General features: G+C 42.4%; 1 long non-coding RNA gene across 1 annotated transcript; it reads right to left on the reverse strand.

Annotated features, from left to right (window-relative positions):
- Positions 1-519: 519 nt before the first annotated feature.
- LOC311016749 lies at positions 520-1,920 on the reverse strand. The gene is made up of 2 exons (XR_014597534.1): positions 1,804-1,920; positions 520-1,027 (listed from the first exon to the last, which is right to left on the reverse strand). It is a non-coding gene; the product is annotated as an uncharacterized lncRNA (long non-coding RNA).
- Positions 1,921-13,593: the final 11,673 nt, after the last annotated feature.

The raw sequence follows: 13,593 nt of genomic DNA on the forward strand, positions 1-13,593 counted from the left end.
AGTCGTGCACTAAAACAAGGCATTCCTTAAGATTATAAATGGATACAAAACTGTAACACAACATTTCTTGCCATCAATCTCGCCACAGACTCTGTTTATTATACTGCAAATATTACTTTCATACATTTGAAAGGCCGACTGATTGTCAGGAACCACAACAACACAGACGCCGGCAGTGAAGAGGCATTCCCACAAACTGCCCACATTTTGTTTAAAGTGTTATTGAACTTTAAGGCTTTAAAGCAGACCAGGTCTGGTTGTTAGTTTTACAACGACTACAAAGGCCACACGCGGAATATCTATCACTTGCATTGCAAAATGTCTAGTGCACATTATACTGGAGTTTAAAATGAAACACTGAGGTATGGAAAAGTATATAATCGCAGGCTATTATGTTCGTCTTTCCCTTTTGATGTGCATGGCTGGAGAGACGGGAGTCCTTGAGATGCGCCTCTAGCAGGGACAAACATGTTTAATGGCATTATTGTGTGGGCTACAGTGAGGGCATGTTTTAAATAGTTAATAAGCTTCATTTGCCAAACTGTAAAGGTTGTTTGTGTGGGCTGAGTCTCAAATTCTACATGCTGGCTAATGAAGAAATAAAAACAATCCCGCTGTGGGGCTGACAACCACAGAAAGTTGGATGTGGGTGGTGTAATGGCTCCGTAATGATTCGAGATGTTGGAGAGGGGGGGACACTGGGCACAAGGTTGGGATATTTATTCATATTAATGAGTTGTTCAGCACAGAATCGTATTACTGATGAGACTGCATGCATATGTTGTATAATACATTCAAAAATATAGCACCACATGTCGCAACAGGATGATCTTTGCAGAAAATGTCGTCAAAAAGGAACAAATTGAGACTTTTTGAGGGCGATGCCTTCCGGTGTTGCGTTGCGTTATCTTGTGAAGCAGTATCCCCATGTCTCTTACACTTCACACCACTGAAATCTGGTTTAACACAGACACAGACTCCGGTGGAATGAAGGATAGAACACATGGGATATTCTTGCGGAAAGAGTCTGAAACAAAAGACACAGACATACATCACACAGCCTTCTTCATTTCAAATCTCATTTTCATTGCCATTCTGATCCATTACAGATTTCCCAAGGTGCTGATTTTTTATTTTTTTTTATGTTAAGCTGGAGGCCCCGGGTGGAGGCCGACCGTGGCTCCAGGTGCAGAGAAGGCGATCGGGACTATATGATTTACGAGGACGCCTCCGAGGTTGAGGGGGTGGCAATGAGCGCAGCAGGAAGTGGATGTTGGCCTCTCCCTTTTTTTTTTTCTTCTTCTTTTCTTTGAGTAAAAGTTTGAGCCCCAGCCTGCGAGACCAGGCCTGCCCTTATGTGGCTCCAGGGTTTCAGGCTGTTATTGAAATCCTGAGCTCAGGCGCGTTATCACAGGTCTGAGCTGGATGACTATTTAGTCATGAGTGATGCAACCCCGCCACAGCTCTCCTCAAGCCCACCGACACCACGGCCAGACCCGCTATCTGTCCACCTCCGGCGACACCAACTCAACACATATCTCACCCTCCACACCTGAAGCTCTCTGATAGTCTTTTATGCACACCTCTTCCCACAACTGCTCCCTTCTAACACCCAAGAATTCTTCTTGGTCCTGCAGAATTGATACAAAAGCTGTGATTTCTCCTGGTGATCTTATCATGTTAAATGAATTGGCTAGAAGCTGTTAGTTATAGTTGTAGCTTTAGACACATGATGAAGTATTACTAGATAGCTTTTTCTCTGCATTGATGAATACCTTACCTCGCCTAAAATGCATTACTCACCTGTAGTTTCTCCTTTTAGTTCCCCAGCGACTCTGAATGCAAATCAAACAACAGAAGGGCTCGGCGGCGTCGGCACGAGGCGGCGAAGGTACAGCCGACAACGTGCTTACTGTCTCCTTTCTGGCTTTTTTCTCTACCTGATTCAGGTATTGGTGTTTTTAAGAGGACTGCGCCGACCAATGAGATGCAAGCGCCTGAGTAGGACCGCCCACTTTTCTTTTCCACAGAAAAGCCGCCACACCCTGCCATGTGGCGTGGCTTTATTGCTAAGATTAGAGAAAAAGAAGCAATAAACAGGAATCTAGAGGTAGAATTCAGAAAAATGCTTCATTCATACAACGCTTTTAGTCAAGTCATCGGACTTCAAGGGCTTAGGAAAAAAAACATCTAAGAAGGCATTAACTTAGCAATGAAATAAACCCTTGTATTCATCATTTGATCAGACTTTGCTGTAATTTGCTCATTTATGTCTCACCACATTCTTCATTAGTGTCTCTGAAGCATTTCAGAAGCCTCTCCAACCCATTTTCATAAAAAAACATAAATTATAATTAAGTTTCGCGACTGCGGTGAAAAAAGAGAGCCTTTTCAGATTAGCTGTAGATTAGTTAAATAGCTGTCCATTCTACCTCCGGAGCATCATTCAGCCCCAAAATTCACTATAATCCACATATTCTCAAAAGGGACAGTGCCGCTAACTGAGCTGCCATCTACAATAGGTAGTGTGCTTTGTTTCCAGGCACATACATAAATACACTATTAACTAGAAGCTCTGCAGCTCAGTTCCCCTCCTCTTAGACTTAAAGGAAAAATTGGGCGACACCCGACATCCCTCAATGTGAAAGGGCCGACTTTTTTGAAAAGCATTCCTTCCCCTCACAATGGCGGTGGGGGGGAGGAACGGCACCCCACACATTCCTGAGGTAAAGAGCTGCACTGAGCCTCACCTGCCAAGATATTTCTTCCCATTTTGAACCCCATCTTCTCTATGAAATTTTAACTGACAAGGACACCAATATCTCTGAGTTATGAGCTGTTGTTCTCCGGAGACAGTGCTTTACTTGTGCGTTCTGTGTGGCCCAGATAGCTCTGGACAGTGTGACTTGTTGGGGCTAATCTTTTAGACCTCTGGAAGGTGACAGCTGAAAAACGAGCCTCTAAAAACACTCTGCTCGCAGGCAGCTCCGCGTCTGGCTTACTAACCACGCAGTGAAAAAGCTGCTTTTTTTATACATTCTGGCCATGTCCCTCACACTGAGCTGTCTGAACCAATACCGTTGCTTTGTTAAAAATGGATTTGAAAATAAATACATGAAATAATTCTCTTTACTGTACCGGCAGCATGTATCAGTGTGCATCACATGCTTCAATTGATGTCTCCTTGAAGTCTCCAACAAAGTTGTGTGCTGTTACTGAGAGGCCAGATGGGATCAAAAGCAGAGACCGCATAAAAGCTCCGTTTACAACTTTTATTCAGTTTCTGATTGATTATAACTAAAAGAATATTGCAAAAAGCACTTAATGACAAGTGTTCCATAAAGTGTGTTTGGCTGTTTAACGAGCTCTGTTGAGGTTTTGATTGCTGCCGGTTTCTTCAGATCTGGTCTGACTTAATTGCATTTTGATCACAATATCGATCACAGTTTGTGGAAAATAACTACTTCAGTCTCTTTGTTTGCTTTATGTCTTAAAGGTCGGTTAGCCAGAAGCTCTTATTATTCAGATAAAACAGCGTTTTTGGTCCCGGTGGGAGACATCCCTCAAAGTTGACAGGTTGGCCAACAGTGTATCCAGTGCTTCTGTTTTTAAATACCTGCACCTTTTTGTATTCCGCTTGAACAAACAGGCCAGATGACTGGTTCACAAACAGTCATTCAGAGCTGTTTTGGGCAGGGAGCGTTGACCCTTGCAGAGATTTGTTAGATGAAGAGCTGTATTTTTTTTTCCAGCGCTGCGCTCCCTGAAGGCAGCACGCAGACAGAAGGCTCCGTTGAAACACATCACAAATGTCAGGAATGTGAGCCGCAACACCTCATTGACATTTTTAGTTAACTTGCATATTGATGGTGTGGATGAAGTGTCATTACTGATCCTCCACAGATGGCTGAAACTGAATGATATTATTATGTTTATTATTAGATCTGAGATGCTGCACGGTGGTGTAGTGGGTAGCACTCTCGCCTCACAGCAAGAGGGTCCCGGGTTCGATTCCCGGGTCGGCCCGGGTTCCTTCTGTGTGGAGTTTGCATGTTCTCCCCGTGTGAGCGTGGGTTCTCTCCGGGTTCTCCGGCTTCCTCCCACAGTCCAAAGACATGCAGGATGGGGATAGGTTCATTGATGACTCTAAATTGCCCGTAGGTGTGAATGTGAGCGTGAATGGTTGTTTGTCTCTACATGTCGGCCCTGTGATAGACTGGCGTCCTGTCCAGGTGTACCCTGCCTTCGCCCAATGACAGCTGGGATCGACTCCAGCCCCCCCGTGACCCTGAATACAGGATAAGCGGTAGATAATGGATGGATGGATGGATAAGATCCGAGATCAGTAGATGGTTTAGAAACTGTATTGAACATTTGGCTTAAGGCATGACATGAAGTTAAATTTCAAAATAAAAGACTTGTATCTTTTAGGGTTTGGTGCTAGCTAGTCATCTCTACTACTTTTCATTTTAAATTTGCATCAATCTGCATCTATATTAAAACGGAAATCACAGCATGTCTTGCAGCATGACTTCAGATATGTGTTTACTAATGACACGTGTACATACACGCATCACAGCCGTCATTGTTTATTCATTTACATAGGAGGAAACATGCTGCACGTCAGCGTATGAGCTATCCTTGCTTAATATTGATGTTCTGCATCGTGTAGTCGCGTGCTACAGAGTGCAGATGCATCTCAGAACAAACGCCTGTACTAATTCCACCTTTTGAATAATGAAACAAAAGCACATTTCATTTTTTAATGATGATATTTCCTTCAGAGGCTTTTGACAGTTATTGCAATTTGAATGTTCTTCTTTTGTGTGATTCCTGGGTGTCGTCTTATCTGCCGGCTCTTTAGCTCGAGGCCGCCCAGAGGTTGTCGTTCTACCTTGATACTCCCCCCTCATCGCTCCCTCTCTCTCTCTATCCGACGCCTCATTGGACGATTCTGTTCTGACTTGCCTGGGCAGGAATGCACCTACCTTCTAATGCACTTTTATGTTCGAGCAAATTGACAATGAGGAGTGCCATCATTTTTGCAGCATAAATATTTCATTCTCCATTTGGATGCAGATTTGAGATGTCACCCCCAGAATACAAATGGGCTGCCTCTCCCACGGAACGTAACAGCGGCCCTGTGAATATGATTTGTGTGAGCTTGAGACAAATATGGTGGAATGAGATTAGTTCTTATTGAGAATAACTGTCACTGTAAATTTTGGAGAAAAAAAAAGAACAAAACAATAAATAACACTCTGAATCCTAATCAAATTCCACAATTTTAACTGTAGGCAGCAGCCGGGAGATGCAATTACTCAAATATCCAACATTTCTGCATATTGTAGCAGATCTTCTTGTCGCTTTGATCCTCATCAAATTTGAGTAGTCGGCTCCACACGGGGAGAGCTGGAAGGTGAAAGGCTTCAGCCGGTGTCGGTGAACTCTTTCAACTCCACCTCAGAGAATTCCTATCAAGTCTTACGTTGTCGTTTGGACCGTCGCGTGCAATACTCACTGATCCGATATTGTGAATGAATGTGTGGTTTCAACATGCAGTCGATTAAATCTTTCAGTGGCTCTTGAACTGCAGCAGATTTTGCATTTTGCATTCGATCTGGATCTAGAACTGGATCTGTGCTACTGAAGGTGGAAAGCAAGAACATTCAAGTAGCATACTTAAATGCTCTTTACAACAAAGGCTATTCAGAGCAGTAATATAGCAGCAAAGACTTGCCATGTGAAGACTCTCCCTGAGCAGAGAATGAGGTCACTCCCTCTGTGTGTGTTGTAATCCAAGCTTCTCGGTGCTTTGTTGACACAGCCTTTAAATGCATGTTAGTGCAGGTGAGTGTAGCTCACCGTCTAGCTCATTACCACTGCTCCCGCTTACAGCTGAAAACGCTGAACTCACAGAAGCGTAGAGCCGCACTCCCGTTTCTGGTTTACAGTGTTAAATCGATCCGCACAGCTGGGATAGTTTATATTTAGTTAGCACTGTTACCTGCAAGCCGCTGGCTCAGCTGTCGCCACGTTCAGAGCCGCGGAGAGGCAGTGGATATTCTCCGAATTATATCCGAATTACGTGTTTAGCACCATGAAGCATTTGAGATGCTAACTGGAGTACATTCATTTGATGCTACTTTATACTTCTGCTTTATTTCCTTACTGGTACATACACAGGGAGAGCAAGTTAATTTTGTGCTTGGGTAGTTTTTACTCATACGTTTATTTCACAGCTATTATTGTAAGTAACGATCAAGATTTATTTCAAATATACGATCAGCTTCAGCTCAATCAGATCAGAACATTGAATTGCATCTGCAATAATAAATTAATGATATAATACTGATGGCTAATGAAGAGTTACTTTTATGTATTTAATGGGGAAACATGAGTTTTCATTTGGAGTTATGTTTCACTTTGCTTTTATCTCTGATTTGACCTTCACCACCTCCAGAGAGAAATATGTGTGTAGCAGAAATTAGTTAATTACCAAGTTTTCATTGGTGTCTCATCACCTGAATTGTTAGTTTAGAATAAGTCCTGATGGGAACTGGTCTTCTTCACAAACTCTAAATTAGCTGGCGGTTCCTCTTCATGGAGTCCACCATGTTGCACCGCCATGTTTTTACAGTATCCCAGAACAGACAAACTCTACAGAGTGCCTTTCATGTTCTTTCATGTTCTCACAGGAAACCTCTTTTTGTTTCACATTTATTTAGGAAGGGACTATCCAGAACCAACTTCTGAGTGAATATGCATCATAAATACATGTATTATTCAAAGCATACTTATTGTTCTTTCATGGAGCGACATGTGTGCATGTAAAAAAAAGCTGCTTCCCAAAATGAATGTGTTGGGGCAGGAGGGAGCTGGATAATTCTCCCATTCATATGTGAGACAGGGGGTCTGTCAGTACCCTGTGTTTACGCACTCCTCTCGCTGACATGGTGTAATGGAACGTGCAGTAATAACAGTGGAGGGACGGCATCGCAGCGGGGATTATAGAAAACGTGTCGTTTTCCTGCAACGCCGTGGCCTATCTGAATATCACTGGAGCGTGAACATCTAGCCATCGCCGTCACTGCAGAGACTCCAACACCGTAGACACGAGATGGGCTCTTTTTTTCTGTGTCGAAAACATCACGAAAACATCACTCCCCGCTGACGCCGCTGGGGTTAAACACATTAAGTCGTAATAATTGTTTCACTATGTTTGGATGCACATTTAGCGGAATTTGCAACATTTTCTCTGCCAAGACTGTGATCGTTTAGTCAGTAATACAAAAACTCTGAACACACTCCTGTGTTTTTGTTCAGGTTTTTTTTTTGATGATGGTGCCTGCAGCCTCATCAGTGAATGAGTCTGGGCTTGTTTTCTGTTCAAAATACCTGTCTGGTTCTTCACTAAGCCTGTACTTCTATAGAAACTGGGGACATTCCAGCTGGTAAGAGGAGCTGATTAGACTTGGTGTGTTTTGAATGAGACTTCGGTGTCTGAGTTGTGGGAGGGGATGGGGGGGCAGGCAAGTTGAGAGGTCAGCACTCATCTATTGACAAAGGTGAGACAGACACGACCAACACCCTTTGATTAGCTAGTCCATTACTTTACCTGCTCACACAACAGCACAGACGTGGAGCACTTAGGTGTCAAATATCGCTCTGCCAGAATGTCGGGCGAGGATTCGGGCTTCTGTGCTGTTTTACTAATACGTAAATAAATTATATCTAACAATCATCTCTCTTCAATTTAGCTGCAACCTTGAGATTTGAATTCCCAGCTCGTACGATAAAGCAAAGGAAATTCAAGGTGTATTTCCTGAATCCTTGTTTTCAGAAATACACAGATTCACAGTTAGATTGATTTATTTTCTCTTCCTGCCAACCTTTGAGCACAGGGTTTGGGAACCTTGATGAGAAAACGCCGATACATCGTCTAAGGGAGCTGAAAGGGGTCACTGAGAGCCAATTAGATTCTTCAGCCTCTACAGTGACGAGTTAATCCAGAGACAAAACAAGCAGCAGAAAAAGTGAGCAAGGTGTGATCTGGTGCTCCCTGGACCAGTTTGTCCCTTTTTGTAAAGGTTATTTGGTCAAATTCTGCAGGTAAAAGAATAAGTCGTCGGTCCTTTCTTGTCAAAGACTACATCCAAGCTGATGATTTATCTCAAAAGGATAGCAAACTGGTATTACAGCAATGCACCATCTCTGAATTAGATTGAAAATACCTGGCTGTTAGGTGGGAAAAGTCAAATAATTATAAATGAATTTTCGGGGGAATGCTTATTGGCGAGAGCTAAATAAATAGACTGATGCCACTCTCAAAACTGTTGAATATGGCTGCAGCCAGTGAACTTGCTTTGCCAATAATACTGGTAAAAGAGAAACAGGTGGCCTGGTTTGGATAAAGACAGACCAGCTGTCTGTTTCCAGTCTTTATGCTAAGTTATGATAAAATAACTAATTGTCCCACAGATGATCAGTTACCTTCTCATAACGGTCAAACAGATTGCCCTAAATGAAGTGAAAAGTAGGCTTATTTTCTCATAGACTTCCATTCAATCGGACTTCTTTTTGCAATCAGGGGATTTAAAACGGTGCAGGTTTAATGCACTTTCGCTTGGCTTCCTTTTTCAGACCCAGAGGTTGCCGCCGCCTGGTTGTGGACACAAGCTGCCTCGTAAACCTGCACCAAAATGTCAAGATTGGACCTGACTCCTTCAACAACACTATTAATAATAATATACATTGATTTTCATCTGAAAAAAAAAGTGGTTTGGAGGCTAACGAGTAGAAGCGGTGGTATTCATATCTTAATTGAATCAACACCCACCATTTGTGTGAAATGTGTAGGAGGTGAGATTGTGGAGCCATACAAAACAACAAATCAGCAGCAAGATTTCATTTTTTTTTTTTCCATGACGGTAAACAGTGCCAGACTGTTCTCAAACAAAGTACAATATCACTTGGAGGCTTTTTAAATCTTCCTCATAAAGCAGCAGGAAAAATATCACGTAAGAATGTGTTATTATGGGTCGATTACATGCACGAGTGTGAAAACAACACAATTACAAGAACTCTTTAGTGCGCTACACAGTTGCTTGTGATCATCCTCGACAACAAACAGCTTCTGTACATTATGAATACTCCTAATTAAATTGAGGAAACATGCTGCCTTTAATGTAAGGTTGAAAGGCGTCTTGAATACACACACGATGGCAACGTAGACATGATGTAATGCTTACACACGAAGGCCAAAGCTATATTTATTTTAAACAGTAATTTAACCCCATCCATAATCTGCCATAATCCAAGTTTGGCTGGGGTTGACATGCAGGATTTTCCTCAAAAGGATCTATAGACTCATACAAAAGTCATTCAGTGTCTGTATCTGCAGAGACTCTGCCTGTGTTTGCTGATTTTTCTATGTTCGGTACGTTTCTGGGAGTCGGCAAAGAGCCTTTAGTCCCAACATGGGGCAGCCCATTCTCATCCTCGGGTCAAATACCACGTCTTTGTCACACCCTCACCCTACAGGTGTTTTTAGGACCTCATGTTTCTACCCTGCAGACATAGAGAGCAGGCAGGCCGTGGCAAGATGAAGCCTATCATTCGGCTGCATTCATTCAGAATCCGGCAACACACCACCTTCCCTCAGGGTTGTGCAGAGGTGTTGTCGTGTTTGTTTGAGGAGGAGTCAACTTGTTGTGTTGTTTACAAACACAATGCTACCTTTTGTAAGGGGGGGGACTTGTAAACAACAAGGCCGTGACAACCTGAGAGGCGTTTTGACAAAATAGGATCTTGTAATGAAAACCCCCTCCTGCTGTGACTCTGAAGCTCGTCATCTCTTAGGCTTGGTCTTGGTGGACCTGGACAGTCTTAGGATGTCGAGGCTGAAACTAACCCATATGGAGCTGCTTTCCTCAAAGTCTTTATTTCAGTTCCATATACTGTAGAGTTACAGGATTATCCGAGCTAAGCCAGAAAGGGCACATTAGTGGCGACACCGGATTTCTTGTGGCGTGAAAAGAGCATGGCTCCTCTGTGGATGCCGACTGTGTACGCTCCATAACTCAGAGTAGTGGTAACATTTATTTTCTCTATTTGCTGTTTGATCTGCCACCTTTATTGATTAGATCATGTGTTGTAACACTGCTGAATCACTACTTGAGGCACGCAATGCTGGTTTCACATTTTTGGGAGTGAAGAGCTGTCGTCTTTACATTTCTCTCTCTTTTTTGTTTTTGAAGAGTGGAGCTGCTGCCGAGGCAAAGCCGAGGCTAGTTTGTGTGGGAAGGTGCTGCTGTCATCTCTGAGGAAGATCCTTCGTTAAGCTCAGGTTTATTCACACGGATATATTCCCCTCGGGAGCTGGTCCAAAATGGAGCTAAAACGATTAAATATGTACTTACATTGATCAGGTGGTCAAAACACCACTCCGACTGAATGCTAATGATGCTGCGCGTCTGCTTGATGTGTAAATAAGCTGATGTTTGCTAACCTGACCACCATAGCGTTTTTATCCTACGGAATATGTTGATTTCATTATATTTATATTTAAACATTGAAAAAAACCAACAGGGAAGATCGGTTGGAAACTTGGGAAGTGAGTTTTCTGACTAATTCAAGGATATTTAAAAATACAATGAGCCGTTCCCCAACTTAAAGAAAAAGGGTGTTTGCAACATCAACACAGACCTGAATGAGAAATACACAAGGTGGCTGATATTTAGCCCAGAGACTATTCCCACATCATTCTACTGCCGGAAGTCATTGGCACTAAATTGAGAGTTTGTCATCTGGCGTCGGTTATTTATTTATTTATTTTTCTGCTTATCTGAATAGAACATAAGAAGCAGAATGAGTTTCTGAATTTTGAAAATAATAGCCATAGCCGCCGGCTTTACATATTTATTTGGTAGCAAAGGTTGGAAAACGCAGCCGGGAAACTAAATTATGTATCAACAACTAATGCTGATTCCTCTTCATAGGCCAAGCTCTCTGGATGAGGAGAGGGCAACAAGGATGGCGGATGTATAGCCCCGCGAGCCTATTTATCCCACTGAAGTACGCCGAGACAGAATAAATATTTCCTACTTTACATGTGGATCAGAATATTGTTCTGGGTTTTGGGATTTGATTGAAAGCACTGGTATCTAATCTGTGATAAATATTCATCCCCTTTTTTTCATTCAGTTGTTGTGGTGCCCAGAATTAATGGGAATTCATCCGATCGGCTTCCGAGATGCGCTGTAGATTCATGACTTTCGGATGGCTCCTGTGTGGAGAATCCTTAAAGCCGGCCAGTCACAAGTACACGTTTTTTTTTTTTCTCTGAATAAAGCTGATTTTGGTTGTGAAGAATTATCCAACAATCAGTTAGTGAGACATTTGATGGAAGGATCCTTCTCGCTGTTCTCCGCCCCTTCTCTTTTTCTCCCATCGTTCACGTAGGAATTTTCCACAAGTGCAGAAACTGTGGAATGCTGACAGGATGGAGCACGTCTCCGGGTCTTCACTGTACGTTTCCTCAAGAGTCGACTTCAAGTCGTAGAGAAAACATTGTTGCTGCAGGAGGTTAACTATGTTGTTTTTAGTGCATTATTTGAATATAGGTAATGGGTTATGATCTTTCATAATAAAATGACATTTAATGCAATAATTCAGATGTGCATAGAATAATGTGCATAGGTTTGTTTTGTTTCTTTTACACAAGGAAACAGGTTTATGTTCTGATGCACAGAGCATAAAATAGTTACATAGAAACACTTAAAACACGTAAATTAAATTACAAGTCAAATTCATCACACAAGGCTTTAGATTTCACAGCTTTGTGTGCATCCAGGTTGTATGTAGAACATAAAGACAATATGGTTTCTGTTTTGCACATTTTCTGGCGTATATATGGAATATGGCTAATACAACGACAAATTTTCATGACATGAATTCCATCAGCAAAAAGAAGCAATAAAAATCTCATTTTCTGTTTGGGGGTAAAAAAAGATGGTCGTACCAAAAAAGTCTCAAAAGCCGATGAGCTGCTGTTTCACCTGTGTGGTGAAAGGAGGCACAAAGTGGGAATAACTGATCTTTCTTCTACTGAAAGTTCAACAAACGACATCATCGGCTGCGGCGCCGATTCCTCGAGCCTCTGCTGTATTTCAGGACAGACGTGCTGTGGCACGAGGAAAGAGGTAGCAAAGCGTAGAAATCGGACAAAGCTTTGCATGCGCTTTAGGCTGACTCACGCCTCCTTCATTCCTCACATGCCGAGGTATCCTACTGAGGTTACTGCAGGAATTCAACAGAGAGGACGATGCTGACACGGGGCAACATGAGCCGCAGCTTTGTAAAGCTTCCCGTCCTCCTGTGATCAGCTCTGGTTAAGTCACTGGACCTGGCCGCCGTGTGAAACCCCATTCACGAGCAAGCATTTCCTTTGAAATGGAAAGGCAATACAGTCCTGCCTGCCTCGAGCCAAGATAACAGTTTGGCACTTCTTGACTCTCTCTCTCTCTCTGTCTCGCTATTATGTGGGAGTATCATCAAAATGCATCAGTGCAACACATCTCCGCGGAGGTAATGGGATCCAAGGCCCCGATAATGGTGTACAAATTTGAAACCTCATTTTGCAGGGTAGTTAAGCCTTTACACCAGCGACGCTTGACCATTATCTGCTCGGCGCTGATAAAGATTAGGAGAGATTCCACCGAATTAGACAAACATGACCGCCGTGTCCTTTTTAATAAGAAAAGATGCTTAGTGAAGAGTCGTCCCGGTGTTACCCAATTTATTCCACGGCAAGATGAGACGAAGTGAGTTACAAAAGGACAATAACAATCAGTGGCAGGTCTCCGGTGATGGCCTGCAGGAGAATCCTCCACTATTTGTTTTCCTCGGCCAGATGAGTGACTGAAAATGCACCTACGCCATCTACTGAAGCTGGGAGGGAAGTATGCTTAAATACCCCATATACCCTAACATCCTTTTTTTCAGGCAGTTGACAGAATTCCAGTACATGTGACAAGAATGCTTTAGTTTTAGTCTTTTTTTAATTTATTTAAGTTATCATATTCTGTGTAACAAAGTCTTACACATGTAGAGCTTTTTATGAGGTTAGACTGTTTGTTGGTGTGTGTGTGTGTGTGTGTTATATACAAGCACAGACTGACAACCCCAACTGTTACACCATTGACACACACACACACACACACGCACACATGCAGACACACACGTGTTGGTCAGTGACCCTGACATGCACAAAGCGCTGAGGTTTTAAAAAAATGATTATCTAAATTTTCTTGGCTGATGGTCGATGCTCTAAAAGCCCTGGGCAATACAACTTTAATAGCAATGACAACAGGGTACACACACACACACACACACACACACTTATATTTTATAGCACTAGTAAATTAAAATTGTTGTTTGTTGACTGTGATATGAATGAAAACTTTATAGGTTCCATATAAAATACATGAAAAAAATGGGGGAAAAAACAAAAAACACTACAAATACAGGTCAACACATTAATATACAATACTTTCTTTGTATTTAGTTTGATTTATGTCTCGAGGGAAAGTT

Source organism: Eutrigla gurnardus (genome assembly GCF_963514095.1).
Source record: "Eutrigla gurnardus genome assembly, chromosome: 8".
NCBI classification, from domain to species: Eukaryota; Metazoa; Chordata; class Actinopteri; order Perciformes; family Triglidae; genus Eutrigla; species Eutrigla gurnardus.